The sequence below is a fragment of the Mustela lutreola genome, chromosome 12 (assembly GCF_030435805.1).
Source record: "Mustela lutreola isolate mMusLut2 chromosome 12, mMusLut2.pri, whole genome shotgun sequence".
NCBI lineage: Eukaryota > Metazoa > Chordata > Mammalia > Carnivora > Mustelidae > Mustela > Mustela lutreola.
Genome location: NC_081301.1, coordinates 20,162,712 through 20,188,652, shown reverse-complemented (window position 1 = coordinate 20,188,652; position 25,941 = coordinate 20,162,712). Strand labels below are relative to the sequence as shown.

At 41.9% G+C, this 25,941-nt stretch overlaps 1 protein-coding gene across 2 annotated transcripts in view; it reads left to right on the top strand.

Annotated features, from left to right (window-relative positions):
• Window positions 1-25,941, top strand: part of SLC31A1 (solute carrier family 31 member 1) — a 42,977-nt gene that overhangs the window by 6,843 nt on the left and 10,193 nt on the right. Inside the window, exon 1 of one of the 2 annotated variants that reach the window (XM_059142042.1) lies at window positions 24,403-24,653. The exons of the other annotated variant lie outside the window; for it this stretch is intronic. The gene's annotated coding sequence lies outside the window, so the exon portion shown is untranslated. Of the gene's footprint in view, window positions 1-24,402; window positions 24,654-25,941 lie in introns of those variants that run through there. 2 annotated transcript variants of the gene reach the window in all.

The following is a 25,941-nucleotide window of genomic DNA, read 5'->3' as shown; positions in this document are numbered from 1 at the left end:
ACTAAAAGAGAATTTAGGGACGTCTGGCTGGTACAGTCAGTAGAGCATGCGACTCTTGATCTCACGGTCATGAGTTCAAACCCTACATTGGCATGGAGCCTACCTTAAAAACAAGGAAAATTTAAGCAAGGGGAACCTTTGTCTCCCTTTGATTATAACAGGAAGGCAGTTAAAGCAGTGTTTTGGTGATGTGTGTTTATCTGATTAGCTTGTGTTCTTTAAATCCAAGTGTAAGAGGCTCTATACTTTAAGAAACATGAAAGTGAGCCCTATGTGTGACTGGGACATCTCCTTTTAGAGATTAATTGTGTCGTCTAATGAGTAAGCAAACTATTACTAATTATATTCCGTCCTTACTGTACCTTAGAAAGTATTTCAACATATTTGATCCTTACAACCCTGAGATTGACATAGTGTAGGTATTTTTATGTTCATTTTGCAATAAAAAAAAACTAGCCCTTGTTGGGTTTAAGTGATTTGCTTTGTGTTCTGTGGCTAATGTATGGCGCTTGTGTCTGTAGCTCAGAGCCTCTCATGTCTAGTCCAGTGCTTTTTATACTCTTATCACACTGTCTATAAAACACTGAAATCTACATAAATCATACTAAAGCACGCACGGTTAGCACGTTGGAAACGTATCAAGACTACAAAAGGATCCAGTCGGAGGGTACGAAAGGGTGTATCTCGTGATTGCTGGATTTCAGGATATGGCTTAGCCAACAACAAAGGGTGTCCCAGAAATGGAGTATAGTAGCTGAGAGATCCACTCCCCTTGGACTTAGGCCCTTCTGTCATTGCATAACTAAAAGACCTTTTCAGTTTGTTTGCTTGACATATCAAATTTGAGTTGTCCTATTCACACCAGGCAAATAATTGCTTCACTAAAGGCCTTTGTGAAGAATGTACTTGTATACTTGATCTTCTTTGTACAGAAAGGTGAGAGTGGGCAAGAGAAACAGGAATGTCTATGTTATTTGTCACTAAAACAGGAAATGTAAAGCTCAGAAATTCCCCCTGCTTAGCTGCTTGCCAACAGACCCTCCTGGAGAAATGGGAGGTTTGGGGTAAGTGATTAGACCACTGTTACAGAAACCTTATAGGAAAAGTAGATGGTATATACTAATATACTAAAGAGTATATTAGGGTCATTGTTTAATAACGTGGGCCTCAGCATCTTCACCTGTAAATTAGGGGAGTTGTACTTAATAATGTAATTTTTGAAAATAGGAAATATATTCACATGGTTCACAATTCAAAAGATACAGAAGGATATTTAGAGAAAAATGTTCCTTCTACTCCTACCCACATCTGACCAATTTCCCTCCTACAAATCACAATGTTATCTCTTTCTTATGCTCTGACCCCTAGGGATAAGTATAGGTGTTTATAAATAATGTATATATACTTTTAACCCTATTGAATTTTTTTTACAAATGCTAGCATACAGCACACCTGCTTTTCTTAATCTCATAACTTGGAGATCATTCATGTAAGTATATAAAGAGTTTCTTCATTCTTTTTTTTTTTTTTAAGATTTTATTTTTTTATTTGACAGAGAGAGAGATCCCAAGTAGGCAGAGAGACAGGCAGAGGGAGAAGCAGGCTCCCTGCTGAGCAGAGAGCCTAACGTGGGGCTCGATGCCAGGACCCTGAGACCATGACCAGAGCCGAAGGCAGAGGCTCAACCCACTGAGCCACCCAGGTGCCTACGAGTTTCTTCATTCTTATTTATGGTTGCAAAGTATACCATTTTATGGAAATATGATAATTTATTTAATCCATACTTAATCAATAAATATTTATGTTGTATTTTCAGTATTTTGCTATCACAGTCCTATGACAGATAACTTTGTTCATATAACATTTGATACATGTGTCAGTGTGTCTTTAGGACAGATACATCTGATCCTTGAACAAAATGGATTTGAACTGTGTGATTCCACTTACAGGTGAATTTTTTTACAATATAGCACTGTAAGTGTATTTTCTTTTCTTTATGATCTTCTTAATAATTTTATTTTCTCTAGCTTACTTTTTTAAAAAAAAATTATTTATTTATTTTTGAAAAAGAGAAAGAGAAAAAGAGAGCAGCAGCAGGGGGAGGGGTAGATGGAGAAGCAGGCTCCCTAGCCTAATGTGGGGCTTGATCCCAGGACCCCGGGATCATGATCTGAGCCAAAGGCAGATGCTTAACCGACTGAGCCACCCAGGTGTCTCTCTAGCCTACTTTATTGTAAGAATAAAGTATATAATATGTATAAGGTACAAAGCATATTAATCGACTATGTCATCAGCAAGGTTTCCAGTTCACAGCAGGCTCTCAGGAGTTCAGTTTTGGAGAGTCAAAAGGTATACAGAGATTTTTGACTGCTTCGAGGTTGGTGTCCCAACCACCATGTTGTTCAAGGGTCAACTGTATTTAGAGGTGGAATTACTGGCTCAAAGTATCTGTACATCAGACAGATAATTAAACACTCTTCTACTTTTGGTATTCTATGAGATTTTAATTGTGAATGAACAGCTAAAGAGATGGTAAGGTATCATTTTCTTGAAACATCTTAATTTTTTAAATTGATTTCTTCATTTGAGAGAGTGTGTGTGGGAGGAGCAGAGAGAGAAGGAGAGAGAGACTCCCAAGCCGACTCCCTGGTGAGTGCAGAGCCTGAAATGGGGCTCAGCCCCACTACCCTGAGATCATAACCTGTGCTGAAATCAAGAATAAGACACTTAACTAACTGAGCCACCCAGGCGCCTCTGAAGCATCTTAATTTTTATCTCTTGTTATTCAGAAACTACATCTTTAAGTAAGGGCCAAGTATAGACAACCTCACCAAAATAATGTTTAATTACAAATTTGACCAAAGTCACCTACTACATCACGATCCTATAGATTTTTCTAGTGCTGTTCAGTGTGCTGTATCACTCAGGGGTTAATTTGAATTAACTGAATTAATTTGAATTAATTTGAATTTGAGTTAAGGTGAATGTTACAAACTCAGGACAAAATGGGACGGGCTTCTAACTACTTTCACCAATACTTACCACACAGAGGATTCAGAAAATTAGCTATTTATTGCAGCCCATCCATGTAAGAAATGAAAGTGGAAAAATCAAGGAAGAGAGGATAACTGAAATGTCTTTTAGTGTGTGGTTTTCACTGGCTTGCCAGGTTTTTGGTGATTGTGAAAAGTGATAATTTTGTGAAATGAGTGGTACCCATTTCAGATGTCTTTTTGAGGAACTAGGGACCACAAAGCAGATCAGAAATCTGTCATCCCCCTGTGCTTCTTGACTAAACCTAGTCATCTTCCATTTCTCACCTCCATCATTCTCTATGTGCCTTAAGCCATTTGTGAAATTTGTTCTGTAAATAGGTTTCAATCAGAGCCTCTATCTTCTTCATCTCTGTATTTCCAATAGGCCCTGGGAAGAGGGTACTTGATAAATACTCATTGAATTGAGTTGGGTAGATGTCAGAGTGATCTTTCCTCTGTTTGGCTCTGAAGGTGCCACATCTTTCCTTTTCTCGCCATAATGTGAACACCTTCCAAGCCACCCCTCTGCACACCTAGTATGATTTAGGAAGGGACAAAAGGCCAAGTAAACTATTTTAAAGCAGGGTGTGTGCATGTGTGTGCGGTTTGGTGTTTAAGGAAGTGTACACACACTTTCCTTTTGGCTCCCACTGCCATTCCTTGTGCTGCGGTTAAAAATTCGGACCTCACTCACTTAGCTACATGTTAGTGGGAGCTGTGGAATTAGACATACTCAAAGAAATAACCTAGGAATAGTCAACTCAAAATAAACATGTATCTTTTATTCCTTCCCACAAATCTCATGTGTATGAAATCATAAAGATAAAAGGGAATACTAGATGAATACAAACTCTGGCTTATAAGTAATGTTGTACATTTAGAAGAGACAATTGAATCAGTGTTGGCTTTTCTAATTTTGGAATAAAGAAACTTGTCGTTAGGCCATGCTTTGAGTACGTAGACACTCTGTGGGATAGGAGGTGGCTCAGCTCACTTGTGCACTCTTAACTCCCAAAGTTACAGGTGAGAGGATGACAGGCCGCACGTGCAGCTTTCCCAGGTAGGTCCCATCTTTTCAAATATAAACTTTCTTGAATGCCAGGCTCCCAAGGGACATTACTTTTGGGTAGCTTAAGGTGGATGTCTCACTAGGCTTCCTTCTGCCTGTTACTTGTACAAGGGCCGTTAAGTTTTCTAGCAACTGACCACAAAGAGAGTTTTCTTTATTATGGTTTCAGAAATACCACAGTGTGTATGGTCCTATGTTGTAGCTTAGAATTAAAGGGCAGAATTAGTGCCCCTTCCCTGCTCTTAAAAACTAGGATGTAGAAAAGATAGGATTGACAAAAACATAATGTATCATATTGGCAAAAACATAATGTGTCAGGCGCTCTTAAAGTTTATGTTCTTAAAAAATGTATATGACATTCGAGGGAAATGCAAACACAAGCTGGACGCTTGAAGATATTAAGGAATTATTGTTAATTTTTCAGGTGAGTTAATGGTATTGTATTTTGTTTTGTTTCTTCTAAAGTCCCCTTCTTGGAGCACCTGGGTGGCTCAGTGGGTTAAGCCTCTGCCTTCAGCTTGGGTCATGATCTCAGGGTCCTGGAATCGAGCCCTATCGCCCTCGCCCCGCAAGGACGACAAGAAACCCCAGTTCGGATGCATCTTCTCTCTCTTTATTTCCGCAAGTCTACACACTTATATACGCTTACATGACCAATCAGTGAGCAGGGTACAGGAGGGAGCGAATCAGGCTGTGCACCTAATCGAACAACTTCGCTAGCAACCAATGCTGTTTACTTCCTCTTTGGGCATTCCGCTTAGTCTCACGAGGCAATCCTAACCTGGCAACTAGCCAGGCACCATCTTTTAATGGCGGAGGCCGCCCTGGCCAGGGGCCTGCCTCCGACATCTCCCCCTTATTTCTTTTATGGCAGGGATCGTGCCTGTCTTAGGTTGTCAGTGGCGGGGAATATCCTTACCCGTCATCAGACGGCAGATATCAATGATCTGCGTCCTGTCTTAGGTTGGTATATTTCCTCCACCAATCTTACCTGTCGTTGACTACCGATCCAGCATACTTAGCCACACTTGGGGGGGTGTTCCAGCCTCGATGGTTAACAAAGCCTGCACCATGGCTTGCTGTTGCCTATGTTGCTGTCGCCTCCAAATTTGCAGTTTCCTTACTAGCAGAATCAAGCCCACTACATGGATTATCATCAGACCAATTACGCTAGCCCATTGTTTCGTAAAGTTTAACACATCTTGCAATGTTTTGGTTATCTCTGGGAGGGTTGCAAGCTCAACTCTGGTGTTATTTATCCTTGTTATGCCTAGTAGCAGGTGCTGAGTATAGTTTTGGAATTCTGCGGACTAATTCCCCTGCAAGTATTGGGAGAGCTGTCGGGAGACATTCTGTAAGTCACTCATATTAGTATAGGCTATGGGAGTTACATAAATTGCCGGGAAGGGTACTATACATCCCAGTCCCAATAGGGCCCCCCCATATGTCCACTTGTTCTTGAACCAAATCCTGGTTGACTATCAGGATTTCTGCTTGCAGATGTGCATTGATCTGAGTCTGTGTTTGAAGGGCAGCCGCCGTTCCTTCTGCAAGGGTGTTCACAGCTTTCGCAGTGGGTATAGTTGCAGCAAGTGAGACTGCTGCTGCCCTGGCAGCTACTGTAGATATAGCCAATGCTGTCACAATGGCGGCTGTGATACCAAAATCTCTCTTCTTTCTGGATAGCACCACCGGTAACTTGTCCTCTGGAATGGAAACTGGGATAGGAACATAGGTAGGGATACGCATAATCACAGCCAGCTTGAAGGCCATGACATTCCAGCACTGGGAAAGATAGCAATTCTTAGTGCAATTCAACGTATCATTCAGCTCGCTAGCATGTGTTACGAGGAAAAGGAACGGTGGCCAGATGCATATGGGAGTAGGCTGATAAGTAATATTATTGGGACAAGACACATTAACTGTTGTCTCAAAGGTACTAGAGTCATTTTGTTTATAAGAACAGTTGAGGAATTTGCCACCATTTAACATGGACACTGCTGAGATATCAGTACATGCTCCTAGCAAGTTACAGACCTGCCATGCATCAAAGGGAGAGGAGGCAATATGAGAGAAGAGTTAGTCACTGGTAAAGGATATAGCCATGCTTTAACCACTGCTCACAGCTCTCTGGCTTGAGTCTGCCACAGGAAGGTGTAGCATCCCCAGAGTTATCATCAGCATCTTCAGCATCATGACTGGTGTTCGGAGGCAAGGCTGCACGCACCAGCCGCTCTGGGATCCAAATTGGAGCCTCCTTTTCCTGTGGAAAAACACATACAGACCCCCTACTCCATACTAACACTGGATCTGGTCCATTCCACTTTCCTGTGAGGATGTCCTTCCAAAGTACTAAAGGCTTAGGGGGAGCAGCAGCAGCACTTGCATGTCTGTCTGCAGCTGATTTACCCGTTTTGTCCAACGTTAAAAAATTCAAAATAAAGAGAATGGTGTTGAGCTTATATTTAGGGGACCTGAAGGTGTCCCCTATTCCCCCTTTTTGTTTATAAAGCACATTTTTTATTGTAAGATGCGTGCGCTCCACAACACCCTGTCTTTGTGGGTTATAGGGTATTCCATGTATCAAGTGAATGTCAAGTTGTTGTAGGAAGGCTTTAAAGGGTTGTGAGGTGTAGCCTGGACCATTATCTGTCTTTAATTGGCGTGGCTTTCCCCAGGCCGCGAAAGCCTGTAGGCAGTGGGCGATAACATCTCGGGATTCCCCCCCACTATGCACTGAGGCGAAAATTATTCCAGAGCAGGTATCTTAACTTTCCAAATTCTGAAACATGTGTGACATCCATATGCCATATATGATTAGGTAACAAACACTTAGGATTAACCCCCAAGGACGGTGCAGGTAGTAAGGTCACGCAATTTCTGCAGGAGACTACTGGGTCCCATGCCTGTGCTTTTGTTATGTTAAATTTGAGGCAAAGAGTTAAAGCATCCTGTTTCTTCAAATCCTCCCCTAAGTGGTCCCATTGAGGTATGTTTAGCAAGCCTTCATCTAGGAACCAAGGCGCTGCCTTTTCCACTGCATTAAAAAAGGCCCGAGCAGTTTTTGCTTTTAGTGGAGTTCCATTGGCTTTCAGCAGGTCTTCTAAAGACCCTTCCAACCGCACTTTAGATACTTCAGATCTCATTATGAACACACAGACAACAGACGCGGACGTTAAAGACTCGCCGCTAAATTCCGGCTCTAAGGCCGCCCCGCTTCTTATTGTGGACTCGCTAAATCCCGGCTCTAAGGCCGCCCTGCTCCTTATTGCGGACTTGTACAAGTTAATCCCGGCTCTAAGGCCGCCCCGCTCCTTATTGCGGACTTGTACAAGATTCCCACCACTTTGATCGTGGTCCCTTCCCCGCTTACCTGCGGTTTCAATAAGAAAATCCCGGCTCTATGGCCGCCCGGCTTCTTGTTGCGGTCTTGTACAAGTTTCCCACCACCTTTGTTGTCGTGGTTTTACCCTGCTTACCTGCGGACTTCTCCCTTGCAAGGTTTTTCTATTTTTACTCCCCGCTCTACCGCGGAATTCCCACTTTTGAACGTGGCTAATGTCCCCGCTTACCTGCGGACTTTTACTCCCCGCTTTCCTGCTGATTACCTTGCAAGATTCCTTTATTTAGTTCCCGGGTGCCGGCGCCATTTATCGCCCTCGCCCCGCAAGGACAACAAGAACCCTGGTTCGGATGCATCTTCTCTCTATTTCCGCAAGTCTACACACTTATATACGCTTACATGGCCAAGCAGCGAGCAGGGTACAGGAGGGAGCGAATCAGGCTGTGCACCTAAACGAACAACTTCGCTAGCAACCAATGCTATTTACTTCCTCTTTGGGCATTCCACTTAGTCTCACGAGGCAATCCTAACCTGGCAACTAGCGAGGCGCCATCTTTTAATGGCGGAGGCCGCCCTGGCCAGGGGCCTGCCTCCGACACTGTTTAATATCCTTTGTAATAAATCAGTAATCTCTTGAGTAAATGCATTTTCTTAGTTCTGTGGGCTGCTCTAACAAATTACTTAAACCGAAAGAGAAGGGGTTGTAGACACTTCTGATTTTATATCTAGTCAGAAGTGTGGGTAATAACCTGAGTCTGTAATTAGCATCTGAAGTGGAGGGCAGTCTTCTAGGATTCAGCCCTTAACCTTTGGAATCTGATGCTGTTTCTGGTGAGTGTCAGAATTCAGTTGAACTGTACGAGGCCAAGCTGGTGTTGGCAAATTACTTGATGGAGAAACCACCCATAAAATGTATCTTTTATAATTAGAAGACAGGGTGAGAGAAGCCTGAAACTTTGAGACACCTCAAAGAATATGGATGCAGATTGGAATCCAGTTACTGACCACCCAATTCAACAGAAGTAAAGGACATCCCTGTGGGTGAAGTTAAATGGCTGGGATTCACTAGCTCACCCCGAGCACTCCCAAAATGAGAACAGCAAAGGTTAGAAAGAAAGGGGAGCTATGGAGCAGGGCGGGGTAAGAGACAAAGACAGAGAACTGAAGTTTAGAGAGAACAGTAGATGAGGAAGTAGTAATGCAGTACAGCATTCCAGGGTCACTGTTTGCTCACAGCATCACGAGATCGGTGCTACGGGCAGCCCTAGCTTTGAGGAAACTAACTTGCCCTCTCAACTACTATGCTGTCACCTTAGTGAGTTCCTCGTAACAGTCCTGAAAACAATCCTGTGAGGTAGCTACGTTTCTTACTCTGATTTTTAGAGCTGAGGCACAGAGATATTAAGTAATTTGCCCAAGGGCCTACAACCAGCAGGTACGGTTTTACCAGTTAGAGAATGAATATGCTCCCCGCGTCCTTGGAGAGCCGCCATAGAAAAGGAAAGGGAAAATACTTTCTGCCCACAGCTTCCTACTTGTGGCTTTTTGTTCGCTTTTGGTGGGCTATTTTGGATCTCAGACCTTCTAATCTCAAAAATGTAAGAGTTCATGGTTAGGGACAGACCTTGGGAGCAAATCTTACTTTCACTAATCATGTTGAGAAATATATGCAACAATTTCTTCACACAGAAGTTTGGTGTTTTCATTTGTGCATTTCCTGTTTGAGATCTGGCTTTTTGGTAGTTCACTGACTGTAATTCACAACCAGTCTAGAAAAGTAAGACTACAGGAGATTCCCCTTCATCTGGAACTCAGAGATTTTATTCACATAGTAGGTTAAAACAACAACAATAAAAACAAAAACAACTCTATCAGATCCCGAAGATGAGCCATTTGGTATTAAATAGCCCAGAAGGTTCTTTGATTATTAGGTGATTATCAGGTGATAAATTTTAAGTGAAGCTAGGTTAGCTCTCTGACCTTTTGGAATACCACAATAAACAAATGCTTTATTTAGTTCCTGGTTGAATCTTGACATTCTTTTCCTGTTTCTTTTTCTTTTTTTTTAAGCTATCACTTGTTAAACATCAAATCCTGAGATTCTGTGTACTGTGTATCGTATATCTCTGTAATTTAGAATTATGGTTCTCGGGGCGCCTGGGTGGCTCAGACATTAAGCGTCTGCCTTCAGCTCAGGTTGTGATCCCAGGGTTCTGAGATCAAGCCCCACATAGAGCTCCCTGCTCAGCGGGAAGCCTGCTTCTCCCTCTCGCACTCCCCCAGGCTTGTGTTCCCTCTCTCACTGTGTCTTCTATCAAATAAAATAAAATCTTAAAAAAAAAAGAATTATGGTTCTCAAAGTTTAGAGTATGTAGGATTTTCCTAGATAGCTTGATAAATAGCTAGATTCTGAGGCCCGTTCTCTGCAAGGAGATTCACTGGTCTGGAGTAGAGTCTGTAATTTTCATTTTTCACCGGACATCACAAATGATCCTGATTCAGACACTTTAAGAAATCCTTGAGCTAGAAAGAAAGTAATTAACATGTATTATTTACTATGTATGTCATTAATGTATCAGCACTTTCATATATTTTTACATTTTGATGTTCAGAATACTGTGAGATTTTGTTTCCTAGTTGTTGGGGTTTTTTAAAGATTTTATTTATGTATTTGACAGACAGAGATCGCAAATAGGCGGGGGGGGGGGGCGGGGGGGGGCGCCTGGGTGGCTCAGTGGGTTAAAGCCTCTGCCTTCGGCTCAGGTCATGATCCCAGGGTCCTGGGATCGAGCCCCGCATCGGGCTGTCTGCTCCGCGGAGAGCCTGCTTCCTCCTCTCTCTCTCTCTGCCTGCCTCTCTGCCTACTTGTGATCTCTGTCTGTCAAATAAATAAAATAAAATCTTTAAAAAAAAAAAACAAAAAACGGGCGCCTGGGTGGCTCAGTGGGTTAAGCCGCTGCCTTCAGCTCAGGTCATGATCTCAGAGTCCTGGGATCGAGTCCCGCATCGGGCTCTCTGCTCAGCAGAGAGCCTGCTTCCCTCTCTCTCTCTCTGCTTGCCTCTCCATCTACTTGTGATTTCTCTCTGTCAAATAAATAAATAAAATCTTAAAAAAAAAAATAGGCAGAGGGGCAGTCAGAGAAAGAGAGGAGGAAGCGGGCTCCCCACAGAGCAGAGAGCCCGATGCGAGGATGGATCCCAGGACCCCAGGACCATGACCCGAGCCGAAGGCAGAGACTTTAACCCACTGAGCCACCTAGGAGCCCCATGTTTCCTAGTTTTATATGGATGCATTATCCCACAAAGTTTTAGTAACTTTTTCTGAGCTTCAGAGGTGTCATAGCCTTATGACAGCACTCTGACTCCCAGACCAGGAGGGCTCTTGCTCTTAGGCTGTTTCTGCTTCAGCAAGATAGCTCTCGGAAGAGAACAATAAGATTGGTGGATTGGAGAGTCACCTGACTGACTCAGTCAGAAGAACATCTGACTCTTGGTCTTGGGCTTTTGAGTTCAAGCTCCATATTGTGTGTAGAGATTACTTAAAACATTAAAAAAAAAAAAAAAGGTTGTGAGTTGGAAAATGTTATAGAGCGGTATGAACAGCATGCTCTGAAATGTGTTTGATAAAGCCACTGAGATGTTAGAATATCTAAAGCAATCAATTAATATTTATAGCATCTCTAGAAAAGTTAGGTGTGCATTTGTTTCTCATGAAAAATATCATATGCATCTAAACTTTTCTAATTGAAATTTAGGCCCTAAAGATGAGTTATTTTCTTTACCGAGGAAACTGTGACCATAATGATTAAATTACCTGATGTAACAGAAAAACCTAGGCTAATAACCAAAATTTCCTCATTTTACTAAAATTCTTTCACAGTAAGGGCTAAGGGCGGCTGCAACCCATGCGCTGCCAGAGAATTATCCAGAGGTCTGCTGCTGAGTCAGTGATTGAGAGCAATGGCTCCTTGTGACAACATTTAGCATTTAGAAAGTTTGCACAGAGACATAATACTCAGAGGTGACCTGGTATCTTAAAGGAGTAGAATAAACCATGATATTTTTAGAAGTCTGAAATTCATATATAGTAGAAGTGGCATTTGGGGGTTTCGTGAATTTGAACAGATTTGCTGAAATGTGGCCTGGAGCTCAGACCACATGGAGTCTTTTCTCACCTTACTTAGAGCCATGCAGAGGTCGAGCAGTCAGGAATACTGCAGGTAACCATTTTAGCCCAGACTGTGTGCCATAGCATCGTGAAGGGCATTGTAAGCCACAGCTGCTGTGCAGGTAGTGACAGCCAGACTTAGTTCCTGCTGGACAGCTTAGTGTGGGCAAGGACTTCAAGACTTGGCAGGGCCCTTGGATAACAGGACATCAGTTCATCCTGAAAGCAGGGAATAGCCTCTGCATAGAAACAGGTCCACATTTCTTTCTAAGCCACTCTCCATTTCCTTATCTCAGTTTTCCTGGATTGTACCCAGAAAGGAAAGTATGTGACTTTGTGCAGAGAGACAGGGACACAAGATAGTTGGATAAAAGTACCATGACATAAGTAATAGAACACTAGACTTGAGGTCAGAATCTGGATTCTGATTGCAGACTGTCACTAGACTGACTGCCACATGACCTCAGCTTGTGTGTTAACCTTGTGTACCTCAATTTTCTGTCTGTAAAATGAGTAGCCATTCCTGTTTAACCCAGGCCCACCTTTCAAGTGCCATTAAGTTTGGAAACAAGCTACATTGTTGTAGCTCAGCAGAGAATAGCCTGAGAACATGCCACAAAAGTAAATGAGGTAATTATTGGACCCAGACTTGGAATCACAAATATTGGATGCCTGAAAGGTATATTAGACTGTACAGAGCCTAATCTAAGGCTTATGATGCATTCTATAAACAAGATGTGAGTTTTCTTTGGTCTCATTATTGAGCACTCACAGAGCATAGTGATAACTCACTGATGCCAGAGGGGAGGCGGGTGGTAGGATGGGTTAAATGGTTTATGGGGCCGTTGCTGTGTTGGGCACCGAGTCGTGTGTGGGTGTTGAGTTGCTGAATCGTGCACCTGAAACTGGTATTACACAGTATGTTAACTGAGTGGGATATAAATAAAAATTTTTTAGTAGTAATAATCGTAACTCAGTGAGGGGCACCTGGGTGGCTCCGTCGGTTAAGTGGTTGCCTTTGGGTCAGATCATGATCCAAGGACCCTCAAGCCCCACCAACAGGGAGTCTGCTTTTCCCTGTGCCTACTTCCCCCACCACCATTCATGCTTGTGCTTGCTCTTTCTCTGTCTCAAATAAGATAAATAATATCTTTAAATAATAACTCACAGAGTAATAATCCTTTTACATATGTTTTTTAGTCTCTTTTTTTCTCAGTATTTCTTCCCATTCATTATTTCTTGTGAATCATGTAATGACCCTGAAAGAGAATAAGACCGATGTTATCTGTTCCCCTGAGTTCTAGATGACACATTGAAATTCAAAGATCAGAAGTAGTTCTCAAAGAGTTAGGGTGATTTTTGCCTCGCAGGGGATTTTTTGGCCATGTCCGGAGACATTTTTTAGTTGTCACAACTGGGACAGTGCTATTGGCATTTGGCAGGTAAAGGCTAGGGGTGTTGTTAAACATACAACAATGGACAAAATAGCTCATACGACAACAAATTACTTAGCTTCAAATGTCAGTAATGCCAAAATTGAGGAACTCTGAGATAGGTGTTTTATCCACAAGAACACACAGTGATAGAGTTGGATGGACCAGAATCCAGATCTTAGACTCAGTCTAATGTGTTCTCCACTGTCCTAAATCATTTGAGCATTAAAGGCTAGAATCACACAAATTCTGGATTTACTGCTACTGTTTTGAGGAGGTACAAGTGAGAAGTGGAGTTTGTTTACATCACTGTTGAAGGTTTCCACGCGTAGTACAGATTGTGTAATCCGATAAAAATCTAACACTTGCCATGTGCCTCACAGTCTGTTGTCCATGTCCTGCAGAGATCTTGGTCTACCTTTATCATATTTTTCTATGTATTGAGTAAATACCAAATTTGAATCATTTATCCAGATACTGTTGAAATCTGGACACAGCCTTTTAGCAGTCTCTGTACACAGAACCTACTGATAACCTAAAGAGTTTATATAGGAAATGTCACCAGGACACTCAGCTGGAAATTAGCAGAGCTGGGATTTGAATACCCTCTGACTCCAGACTCCTGCTCAGCACTATTCTATAAGCTTAACTCTCACCAGCAAAGGGTGGCGTGGGACTTGAAAAGCTCTTACAATCCAAGATAGCCTGTATCGAATATTCTTCAGTTTTGCCCTTCAAACCATTTTATAACCCAGAAATTAGAAGGTTCTTTTCCTTCCTAAGTTTTAACAGATGGCTTTATGGTTTTTGGCAAGTTAAAGGACTATAGCTCATGGTTCCATAAGGATTTTTTTTTTTTTTTCTGTGAATGCCTCACAGAAGAACTTGAGCAGAAGAGCAAATAAAGTCTACTCTGGGGCACCTGGGTGGCTCAGTGGGTTGAACCTCTGCCCTTGGCTCAGATCATAATCTCAGAGTCCTGGGATCGAGTCGCACATTGGACTCTCTGCTCAGTGGGGAGGCTGCTTCCCCCTCTCTCTCTGCCTACTTGTGATCTCTTGTCTGTCAAATAGAGAAATAAAATCTTAAAAAAAAAAAAAGTCCACTTTGCATAGCAACAAAAGTACTCTGTGAGAAGGTAAATCTGATCATATCACTTCCCTGCTTCTTACCCTTAAAGAGCTGCCAGTTGCCCTTAGAATAAAATTTAGTCTTCTTAAAATGACTCAATGTGTTCTATTCATATGACCTTGAATGCTCTTGGTTCTTTTCTATTTATTTATTTATTTATTTGACAGAGAGAGACACAGCGAGAGAGGCAACAGAAGCAGGGAGAGTGGAAGAGGAAGAAGCAAGCTGCCCGCTGAGCAGGCAGCTGGGTGCAGGGCTCGATCCCAGGACCCTGAGATCATGATCTGAGCTGGAGGCAGACACTTAATGACTGAGCCACCCAGGCACTCCCCCTTGGTTCTTTTCTTGCCTAGGGATGCTGCTCCCTTACCTTTCTACCCAACTCTAGTAATTCATCAATCTGTCTGAAGTTACCTCCTTAAAGAGGGTTCTTTCTTCTCTCTACCTGCCACCCGCCATCTAATTTTTTCTGTGTTTTTCTCTGCCACAGTACCATGTTGAGTTCCTTCATACCACTTATCGTGATTGGTAATTGTATATACTTAAATACATTATTTATTTGTTTACATACTAAATGAGGGCTTCTTCTTCCTAGAGTAAGCCCCACAAAGGCAAGAATCTTGCCTTTTGCACCTGGATCCTTGGAGGCAGATACCAAAAACTAAATGGATTTTGTAAGAATTAAATACTTTTCGGGTGCCTGATGGCACAGTCATTTAGCATCTGCCTTCAGCTCAGGTCCTGATCTCAGGGTCCTAGGATCGAGCCCCATGTCAGGCTCCCTGCTCAGCAGGGAGTTTGCTTCTCCTTCTCGCTCTGCCCCTCTTTTGTCTGCTTGTGTTCTCTCTCTCTCACAAATAAATAAATAAATTCTTTAAAAATAATAATAAATTTTTAAAAAGAATTCAGTGCCTTTCAAATGAATGAATGTTTATTGAATGTTCTTCCAGAGGCAGTAAGGAGGTAGAAATTAGAAAGTTTACTTGTCCTCAAGGAACTTGCTGTGTAAAAATAGTATTTTATACCGTGTATTTAAGTTTTATTTATATCCTGTATTTAAGTTTTCCGTAAGAGAAGATTACCAGGGAACTTCAGAAATGAGAGATTTCTTCTGTCAAGAGTCTAAGGAAAACCTGATGGAAGAGATGGCATATTAAGTAAGCCATAAAGAACGAGCTAGATTGTAAACTCAAAAGAGCAAGGGCCATGTTTTAACTTCACCCTAATTCTGACACATTTAAGTGCAAGATAAATGTTGACTAAATGATGAGAGGATTTACACATATTCAGGAAGTGGGGGGGGGTTGTCATTACAGGGAATGACATAAGCCAAAAAAATCATACAGGTGTCAAAGTGCTCAGTTTATTCAGGAAAAATGAATAGGTCAGTTTGGGTGGAATATTTGTGAAAAGGATTAGTTTGAAATAGGCTGAAAGGTAAGTCAGTAACAGAAAGACATAAATGCCAGATAGTGAGCATAAAGTGAGCATAACCAATATCAAAAGTTGGATCTAAAGTTACTAAGGTTTTATGGGGCACCTTAGTGGTTCAGTCATTTAAGTGTCTGCCTTTGGCTCAGGTCTTGATCCCCGGGTCCTGGGGCCCTGAGTCAGGCTCCCTGCTCAGCGGGGAGTCTGCTTCTACTCCCTCTACCCCTGCTCATGTGTTCTCTCTCTCTCTCTCAAATAAATTAAAAAAATTTTTTAAAAAAATACTTAGGTTGTGGGGCGCCTGGGTGGCTCAGAGGGTTAAGCCTCTGCCTTCGGCTCAGGTCATGATCTCAGGGTCCTGGGATTGAGCCCCGCATCGGGCTCTCTGTTCAGCAGGGAGCCTGCTTCCCCCTGTCTCTCTGCCTGCCTCTCTGCCTACTTGTGATGTCTGTCTGTCAGATAAATAAATAAATAAATAAATATTTAAAAAAAAAAAAATACTTAGGTTGAGGCACCTGGGTGGCTCAGATGGTTAAACGTCTGCCTTGTGCTCAGGTCATGATCCTGGAGTCCTGGGATCAAGCCCCGCATTGGGCTCCCTGCTCAGCAGGAGGTCTGCTTCTCCCTCTCCCTCTCCCGATGCTTGTGTTCCCTCTCTTGCTGTGTCTCTCTCTCTCTGTCATATAAATAAATAAAATCTTAAAAAAAAAATACTTAGGTTTCTTGGGACACCTGGGTGGTTTAGTCAGTTGAGCATCTGACTCTTGGTTTCAGCTGAGATCATCATCTCATGGCCGTGGGATTGAGCCCTGCGTTGGACTCCATGCTCTGTAGGGAATCTGCCTGAAGTTTCTCTCCCTCTACTCCTCCTTCAACTCTCTTACTCATTCTCTCTCTAAAATAAGTAAATAGGGACGCCTGGGTGGCTCAGTGGGTTAAGCCTCTGCCTTCGGCTCAGGTCATGGTCCCAGGGTCCTGGGGTCGAGTCCCACATCAGGCTCTCTGCTCAGCGGGGAGCCTTCTTCCCCCCCAACCCGCCTTCCTCTCTGCCTCCTTGTGAGCTCTCTTGTCAAATAAATAAATAAAATCTTTAAAAATAAAATAAAATAAGTAAACAAATCTTTGATTTAAAAAAAAAAAGATACTTAGGTTTCTCTTTGCAGACAATTGTTAGTTCAGGGGAATAGAGCCTAAAATGCAAATTACAGCTTTGGAAATATATGTAAAAGCTTTGAGCACTGGGTCCATTATCGACATCATCACCACCAAATAGCAAGATTCAGGTTCCTGTGAAACACCATCTGTAGTTGGCTTATCTGGAAAGAGAGTGTTTGCTTTCTTACATTTCAGAAGAAAGCAACACACTAGCCTGATAAATCCCTAGCCGTGTTCAGTTAGTACAAAATTTGTATGTCACTGAAGGGCTCCTTGCTGTGCCTTCTGAGGTCCTTTCGGTTCTTAGATTTCTGTGACCCACCAATTAAGGGACAGTGCACTCAGGTTTCAATTTCAGGTGGTCTGCCTATAGCTGAAAAAATGTCACCTGCATCTCTTTCCAGGCCTAATTGTGTTTCCCCTATCTTTTCTCAATTCCGTTCTATCATTGTGATGACCGAAATATGCCCCGATTGAGAAGCTCATAACATTTCAAGGTATTTTGTGAGACCTAATCCAAGCTGGGGTTCTTGGGAAAGGCACATTGGGTTCTGAATGTTCAGAGGGCTTAGCAGGAGACCTCGGAGGATGAGGAGGGTTTGTTGCATCAGAGATAATAAGGATGGGCCTTGCAGACTGAAGAAACAATGTGAGCAAAGATAGATGGAAAAGCGTGGGATTTGTCCATTTCAAGCTTTGGCCATTGGACTTGTTTGACTGGTATTCCAAGTATGTGCAGGCAGGAAGGTAGGTTGAGGCCTTTGTTTTAGAGATCTGTTATCTCAGAACCAGGAAGTTAATAGACAAGGGAGAGGTTGGTAGGCAGTGGTTTTTGTTTCTGTTTTTGTTTTGAGCAGATAAGTAGAGCCATGCCTTTGGTAGATTAATTTGTCATTGGCATATCACATGGGATGAACAGGGTGGAGGGTACTGTTGGGAAAACCCATGTTTGTAGGGATGCCTCGGTGGCTCAGTTGGTTAAGCTTCAGCTCAAGTCATGATCCCTGGGTCTGGGATCGAGTCCCGCATCGGGCTCCTTGCTCAGTGAGGCACCTGCTTCTCCCCTTGCTTGTGCTCTCACTCTCTCTGACAGATAAATAGGTGAAGTCTTTGGGCGGGGGCGGGGGGACCCATGTTTGTAATAGAATTGCTGATGGTAAAAACCGGAGGCAAACTGGGTGAATCTTCTCATGTACTTGGGATTAGGAAAGTGATCAAAACCATGACTTTCAATGGACACCAAATTGTGACATTGGGTAAATAACAAGGCAGGTTGAACAGAATACTTTCTGGGCGGGGAGTGAGGGTAGGTAAGTTCTAGCAATGCGACCTCCCCAGCTTTCTAGAATAACATTGAACAGGGATCAAGCCCCACATCAGGCTCCCAGCTTGGGGGGGAACCTGATTCTCCCTCTCCCTCTGCCACTCCCCCTGCTTGTGCTGTCTGTCAAAAGTATTTTCAGGTTGATCTTATCTTATAGTTTGGTCTGTTTTCTCTATTGTCCCTTTCTAGAAAGTTGCACTTATCCAGGTTTAGTGCCCTAGAGGTTTGATTCATATAAGAGATCTGGATTTGGCATTTCAAGCCCCTTGAAGGTCAACAGCAGTGTATTCCTTTCTTCCATATTTTTTTCCTTTCATCCATTTTTAAAACAGGCGCGAATTTTTTTTAATAATCTCCTTGCACTCGTGACCAAACAAATATTTTCTAAAAGTATCTATGAAGGCAAACTGGGCCAGAATATGAAAATGTTAGATTCTCCCAAGCACTTTGTGAATTCATACTCTAGGTTTCCATAAAATGAATAAGTAGAACTGGATGAGTTTGTAACCCCTTACAAGTCTTAAAAAGTTCAACTTGTTTATATTATCCTATATCATCTACATTTTGCTGCTAGTAATATAGAGCTATTGCATACTTTCTAGGCATATCCATCAAATACTACTGTATAGCATTTCACACTCACTACAGTGGCAGAAAGAAAACTGAGGTTTGCCTAGTGTCTCATTAACAGATTAAGGAATTGATTTGTCTGTCTTATGTCTAAGTTGCCAGGAAAGAAATGCAGAGAAAGACAAATCATTTTAGCAAGTACTTACTACTGTGTGCAGGATGTTAGAAAATGAAGGAGTTTATGGATTTAAAAAGATGGGTCAGGGCGCCCGGTGGGGCTCAGATGGTTAAGCATCTGCCTTCAATTCAGATCATGATCTCAGGTTCCTGAGATGGAGTCCCACCTCCCTCTCCCTGCTCAGTGGGGAGTCTGCTTCTCCCTCTTCTTTGCCTCTCCCCTCAGCTTGTGCTCTTGCTCTCTCTCTCTCTCTTTCAAATGAATAAATAAAATCCTAAAACTTAGAACTTAAAATCCAATAGTAAGGATAGGGATAGAGAAGAATTATATTCTCCTAGAACCTGACCTTTAAAAATGTAGAATTAAGTTTTAGCTCTGGGTGAAACTTGACTAATCATATAATTTAGTGTTTATACAGTTAAGGAAAATGAAGCTATAAAATAGAAAATTACTTGCCCAATATAGCATTTATCACCTGCTTCCCTTTCATGTTTAAACTTGTTCTCTTTCCTTTGTATTTTGTTGCTTACATGGTAATAGCATGGCCCATTCATGTTTGCCCAGAAGGCATAGGTGATCTAGAGATTGGATAATGGCATTTTAAAAATTAAGTTTGTTGGGCGCCTGTGTGGTTCAGTCAGTTAAATGTCTGCCTTTGTCTCAGGTCACGATCCAGGGCTCCCTGCTCAGCGGCAGTTTGCTTCTGCCTGCCTCTCCCCCTGCTTTTGCACTCTCTTACTCCCTCAAATAAATAAATAAATAAATAACCTTAAAAATTTAAAATGAAGTTTGTCTTTAGCATGCTTTCTCTTGAAAATGATAAGCCTCCCTGACTGGATATTCTCTATATAATGGGTTCCATGCAATGACCTGTCTTGCCCCATCGGGCTTCTTATCCATCTTGCTCTGTGCGAGCAGCTTAATGAGGTGGACTGGACACGTGGAAAGATGAAATTTAAGATAGACGGGGTGACCTTGAACCCGTATCGGGAAACAAAGTTCTTGTCTTAATCTGATTAGAATCAAATTACAAGTTTGCTGTCTATCTTGTGTGGATCCTTAGAATAAACATAGGGCAGCTCCTGAGTTACCATCCTTTTCTGCTAACATAGATCTTCTTAGGCAGGAACTTCTCAGTGAAAGAGCTACTCTCAGGAACTCAGAGCTGCTCTTTTATTTTAAACTTTTTAAACTTGTCAGTCCATGCCACATTTCTTGTTTCCCTAGATCATTGGCCACTCATAAATGAAGGCTCTTTAAGTTTTAAATGTAATTGTTTGAAGTAGTTTTCCCCTTTATGACTCTGGCTGTTGGCTACTTGTGGTGGAGCCCATCAGTCTGATATATGAGTAATTCAGTCACGTAGACTCTGCTATTAATTGGAGTATGGAGACCGTGTCTAGTTTGGCTTTTTTCCATGAAAGGTGCTTTTTCAGGGAATCAAGCTCAGCCTATCCAAAGTAATAGAGCTCACTTTGGTAGATGGTGAAGAAAATGAAAATAATATTGAAACCAGCGCATAGTCACAACCTTAATTCTTTGCCAAGTTCTATTAACATTTTCTCATATCAGCCCCGCCATGGCCGTAAAGAAAAACCAGGAAACATTTGTTATGGATGATCCCTGGGAGTTATTTTTATTATCAACAAAGGCAAAAAGTTACAAGGGAAAAACAGTGGCCTTTATTTTATTGAAGATTTTTTTTCAAGATTTTTATTTATTTATTCAAGAGAGAGAGAACATGCTGGGATAGGGGCAGAGGGAGAGGGAGAAGCAGGCTCCCTAGTGAGCAGGGAGTCAGACATGGGGCTCGATCCCAGGACCCTGGGATCATGACCTGAGCCGAAGGCAGATGCTTAACAACTGAGCCATACAGAAGCCCCAAAGAATTTTTAAAAGGATAAAAATCTAAATGATTTTGTTTTTGTCGGTAGTAGTGGTAGTGATGTGGTGGGGTTTTGGCGATTACACTCCTAAATTCTGACTCTCTTTATAAACCTATAGTCATAGCAAGTGCCCTGTCATCTCTTATCACCTGCCAAAGATATTCGGTGGGATCTGTGTGTGTGTGTGCGCGCGCATGTATGATTTTAGGGTCTTTAACACTTCTTTTTCTTATTGACCCAACCTATTTTTCTCTCTACCTCAACTTCATCATTTTACTGACTGTGTTTAGTACATCAGTGGAGCAGAACTTTGTTAAGTTTTTGCCAGTTCTGTCTGAGAACCTGTGTAAGCCTTTGATTTACTCCAGCCTACTACCTTCTGTGAATATAATTGGTAACATTAAGTATCTTTATGATCACTGTACACCTCAAGAAAGACATTGGCCAAAGAAAGACAACTACAGTATCCAGAGGTGTGGTTACATTCATACAATTGTGACCAAATTTCTGCCAGTCAATTTGGAGTACCAGAGTGAGGCCAGGGTTGTGGGGTTGAGTGGAACAGCATCATAGCCTTCAAGGAGAAAGGTCTTCCCCCTATATATTCATCATACTACCCCTTTCCATTTACTGGGAGCTACTACTTTTTTTTTTTTTTTTTTTTTTTTTTTTTTTTCAAAACAATTCCAGTATATTGGGTTGGAATGCCAAGGGGTGGAGGGACACCTAAGCCCTGTTTTATTAATGCATTATAATCTCTTTACTTCTACATCTCCTTTACCACCTCCCTCCCCAAAGGATAGTGTGAGTGTGGAATTCATAAAGCCATCAAGAGAATTTTAAAGTTCACCTATGGGGGCACTTGAAACAAGGCCAGAGCTATTTCTCAGAATAACTGCTGACCCTGTGCAGGTCATCAAAAGGCAGGATTAGTCCAGTTGAACTGGTTGCTTGATCATGAGAACAGAGTCCATAAGCATGAATCTCTGTTTATGGTAGTACAGTGTCTGGGACCTTGAATGTGCCCTATCTATGCCTGTTGAAAGCTTATAAGTAACCAATAAAAATAAAAAATTACAAGAGCAGACAAGCAACCAGATTTGTTTTAGTTTAATGGTTCTACAAATCTAAAAAGGAACCTGACCTTAATCGTTGTCAGAAGAAAAACTTTCTTCCTAATCTTCTTTATCAGGAAACTCTGTAGGTAGTCTCCAAAAGAATTGTGTGAGACTCCAGATTTTATCGGTCTGTGCTGGAGAACAGAGACAACATGGCAGATGTCTGACCGCTTCTGTGTAGTCTTTTTGTCGTGGGTCTAATCTCCATAGTCCCTGTGGATTACCGTTTCTTATCCATCATTGTGTAGTACAAGGGAAATAAAAAAGAATTGGAAGTTTAGAATAAATCTATTAAAAGTAAGGTCAGTGCTAAGACTCAGGATGGGCTTGAGCATTCAGCCTTCTTGCCCATTTCCTAACTTCCATTCATAAATTCATGTTTATTTTGCTAAAGATGCTAGACTTTGCAAACAATCCGGTCCTCTCGTCAAGCTTTTCATTGTGCCCTTTTTGGGAGGTAAGAGGTGGACAGGAATAGAGGAAACTTCTTTTTTGACGGTCCTCAGAAGCAGACGGAGAAGAAATTAGACCCTTGAGTATAGGAAAGTTTTGGAAACTATGTGTATACGTGCTGTACAATACTTACGAAGTGGGGGAAAAGGGGAGACAAAATGAAATGCAAAGCTTATGGTGTGCAGTGTGGACTGTGCCATCTCGTTTTCCAGATCTAATAATCTTTTTTTTTTTTAAAGATTTTATTTTTTTATTTGACAGACAGAGATCACAAGTAGAAAGAGAGGCAGGCAGAGAGAGAGAGAGAGAGAGGAGGAAGCAGGCTCCCTGCTAAGCAGAGAGCCTGATGCGGGGCCTGATCCCAGGACCCTGGGATCATGACCTGAGCTGAAGGCAGAGGCTTTAACCCACTGAGCCACCCAGGCACCCCAGATCTAATAGTCTTCAGGGCAAGAGAAACAAGTTGGCCTGTAGCCAACTTAAGTACTCAACTGAAGATGAGATGAATATTCCCTAGAAACTGAAGAGCATAAGCCTTCCTGAGAACTCAACTTCTTAGCTATTCTTTTTTTTTATTTATTTGACAGAGAGAGATCACAAGTAGGCAGAGAGGCAGGCAGAGAGAGAAAGGAGGAAGCAGGCTCCCTGCTGAGCAGAGAGCCCGATGCGGGACTCAATCCCAGGACCCTGGGATCATGACCTGAGCCGAAGGCAGTGGCTTAACCCACTGAGCCACCCAGGCGCCCCTTCTTAGCTATTCTGTGTGAACTGAGTTCCATAGAAACACCCTTGACATATTTCCGGGGAATTTTCCTACGCCAGAAGAAGGAGTTCTTATGACCTAGAGCTGTTCTGAACTATCCATGTGAGTGTCAATAGCCACTTTGTGGTCTCAGGAGACAGGATAAGTGGGAAGGGCCTTGAACAGTTGTCTTGGCTAGAAGACTTTGTGAGAGAGAAGCAAACAGCTAATATTTTGATTATATCTTCTCCCACCAGGTTTATTCATTGGAGTTTCCTTAAGTAAGATCTTTTATCCCCTCTTAGTACACACAGTGGTAACACTGCCATTTGTCAGGCATTCTGCTAGATGCTTCCTAAGCCTTTTATCTCCTTCATGCTCCCAGCAACCTCCATGATCTGCTAGCTCCAGAGATGGTGAGGGACTTGCCCTCAGGGAGGGCGACTCCACTCCAGGGAGGGAATTGTACAACCAGAGCACGTCAAAAGTCCTCTACAGATGTAGATGTCATTGAGCTTCTCACTCCATTCTTCAATACAAAGATGCTTCACCTGTATGGATCTCTCTTAAATTCTGTTAGAGAAAATGAGTTTGCCTGAACTGGCAAAAATGTAAATGAAAGGGACGCCTGGGTGGCTCAGTTGGTTAAGCGTCTGCCTTCGGCTCAGGTCATGATCCCAGCATCTTGGGATGGAGTCCCACATTGGCTCCCTGCTCAGTAGGGAGTCTGCTTCTCCCTCTGCCTGCCATTCTGCCCGCCTGTACTCTCTGTCTCTCTGACAAATAAATAAATAAAATCTTTTTAAAAACAAAAATGAAAATACTGTGTTCCTAATTTTTCCACCTAGCTCTAAACACACTTTGGTAACTAAATATTGGGGGAGGATTTTATTGTAGATTGAAAGTCAGGAATCCTGAGTTTTGGGGGGTTTTTTTGTTTGTTTGTTTTTTTGCTTTTCTGTTTTATCCTTGAGTGATGTATTCAGATTTTTTTGTTGTTGTTAATATGCCTCTTTATAAATAACTGGTAAATCCAATGAAGTTGAAGGCTAAGGAGAAGAAGAGAAGTGAACGGTGGAGGTTTTAAACAACAACAGGAAGGTTAGCCTGGAATTAACATATTCACATAGTTTTTTCTAAAATCAGAAATCGAGTGAATCGGTAAATATAAAAATTTTGCTGAGGTTCCACCTGTCACTCATCATTACTAACCCATCCACAAGTTCCATTAATTGCAGTTGGTTTACAAATCAGGAAACTTGATTCCATAAAAAGGCACAGAACAGCCACTTTATAGACCTTGACCCCAATTCTGAGAGACAATGACGTGGAGCTACGTTAGAGGAAACAGTTCTTGGACAGCAGCAAGTGGTTAAAGTTGGCTGTGGAGTCTAGAGAAGCTTGAATAAAGCAAAGACAAAAGAGCACAGCTGGTGATCAAACCACTTTTTTCAGATTACAAATCAAAACAGCAAATGGTATTGCTGTGTTGCTGTTTTTTATTTATTCTCATTTCAATACCCATTTTTATTCTGGAAGAAGCTTTTCTTGGATCTTCTTAGATTAAAGCTGTTGAAGAAACCAGACTAACACTAACCAACTGCCACATTACCTCCTGTAAGTAGAATTTCTCTTTTAGAGATGAGTTAGGAGTGTTTGATTGCTATAGAGGATCCTTTATCCAAATACATAGGGCACATCAATAGAAAGTCAAGTAGGAAGAGAAAAGAATATAATTGCTTTTATTTTTATGCTTTAATAATAAGTCATACTTATAGATATAGATATCTATAGATCTATATATATCACTGGAGTTTGGCATCTTCCCTGGAGCAGGCTTTTAGTAAGCCGAAGGGCTTACCAGAATTAGTTTGAGTTTGTGCCTATGGTATATGTTTGCACATTAATCTGCCAGATTTGTACCTTCCTATTTGTATACTATTGAGCAAGCCTTGCCTAGGATTCCATTACAAGAAATCCATTGTCTACTCACAATGAAAGGAAGTAGATTCTATTCCTCCTCTATTTCCTAGTATTTTTGAATGTGAAATTTATCCTACAAAGATGACACTTCAGAACAGGTGCATACTTTGAAGCGTGTTCTAAGGATTTATACAAATGAATTATTGGGCCAGCGATTTGTGTGAAGAGATTTGATTACATGTCTTCATTTAGCAGGTGTCTCTGACTGGTAATGAAGTACCTGAACAATTAGGAAACTGTGGGTCTTAAAAACTGTTAATGGGAAGAATATGTGAAAATAAATCAGGGATATTCTAGGGTACAGATCTTAAGTAGTTTGTGGTGCTAAGATTTGCTTTTTAAACTGACCTTTAGGAGCTCCTAGGTGGCTCAGTTGGTTAAGCATCGGCCTTCAGCTCAGGTCATGATCTCAGAGTCCTGGGGTCAGGCCCCATGTTGGGCTCCCTGCTCAGCGGGGGAGTCTTATTCTCCCTCTGCTGCTCCTCCAGCTCATGCTCACTCTCTCTGTCTCTGTCTCTTTCAAATAAATAAATAAAAACAAACTGACCTATACATGTCTTCTTATGCCCAAAATGAAAAATGATAATTGTTCAGTCCCTCTTTTAGGATTTAGCCTTGAGGCTCCTTAGGGAAAGACTGTATGTCTGGTTCATCTCTGTATCTCCCTCAGTCTTTTACACCAGAAGGCACTGCAAATAATCACTGAATTGATGGCCAGGATTCAGGTTGATAATGTGAAATGAAGTTATCCTTTATGGTTTTATTTTGCTATAATAACTTTCCAAACCTTATTGGAAGAGAACAAATTGTGACTTCTACTTGAGTGTCTTCATGAGGATGTATTCTGTCTTCCTGGCTGGCAAAAGTCTTTTTATTCTTACTTTGCTGCACTTGCCTAGCTCAAAAACTGTAATCTGTCATC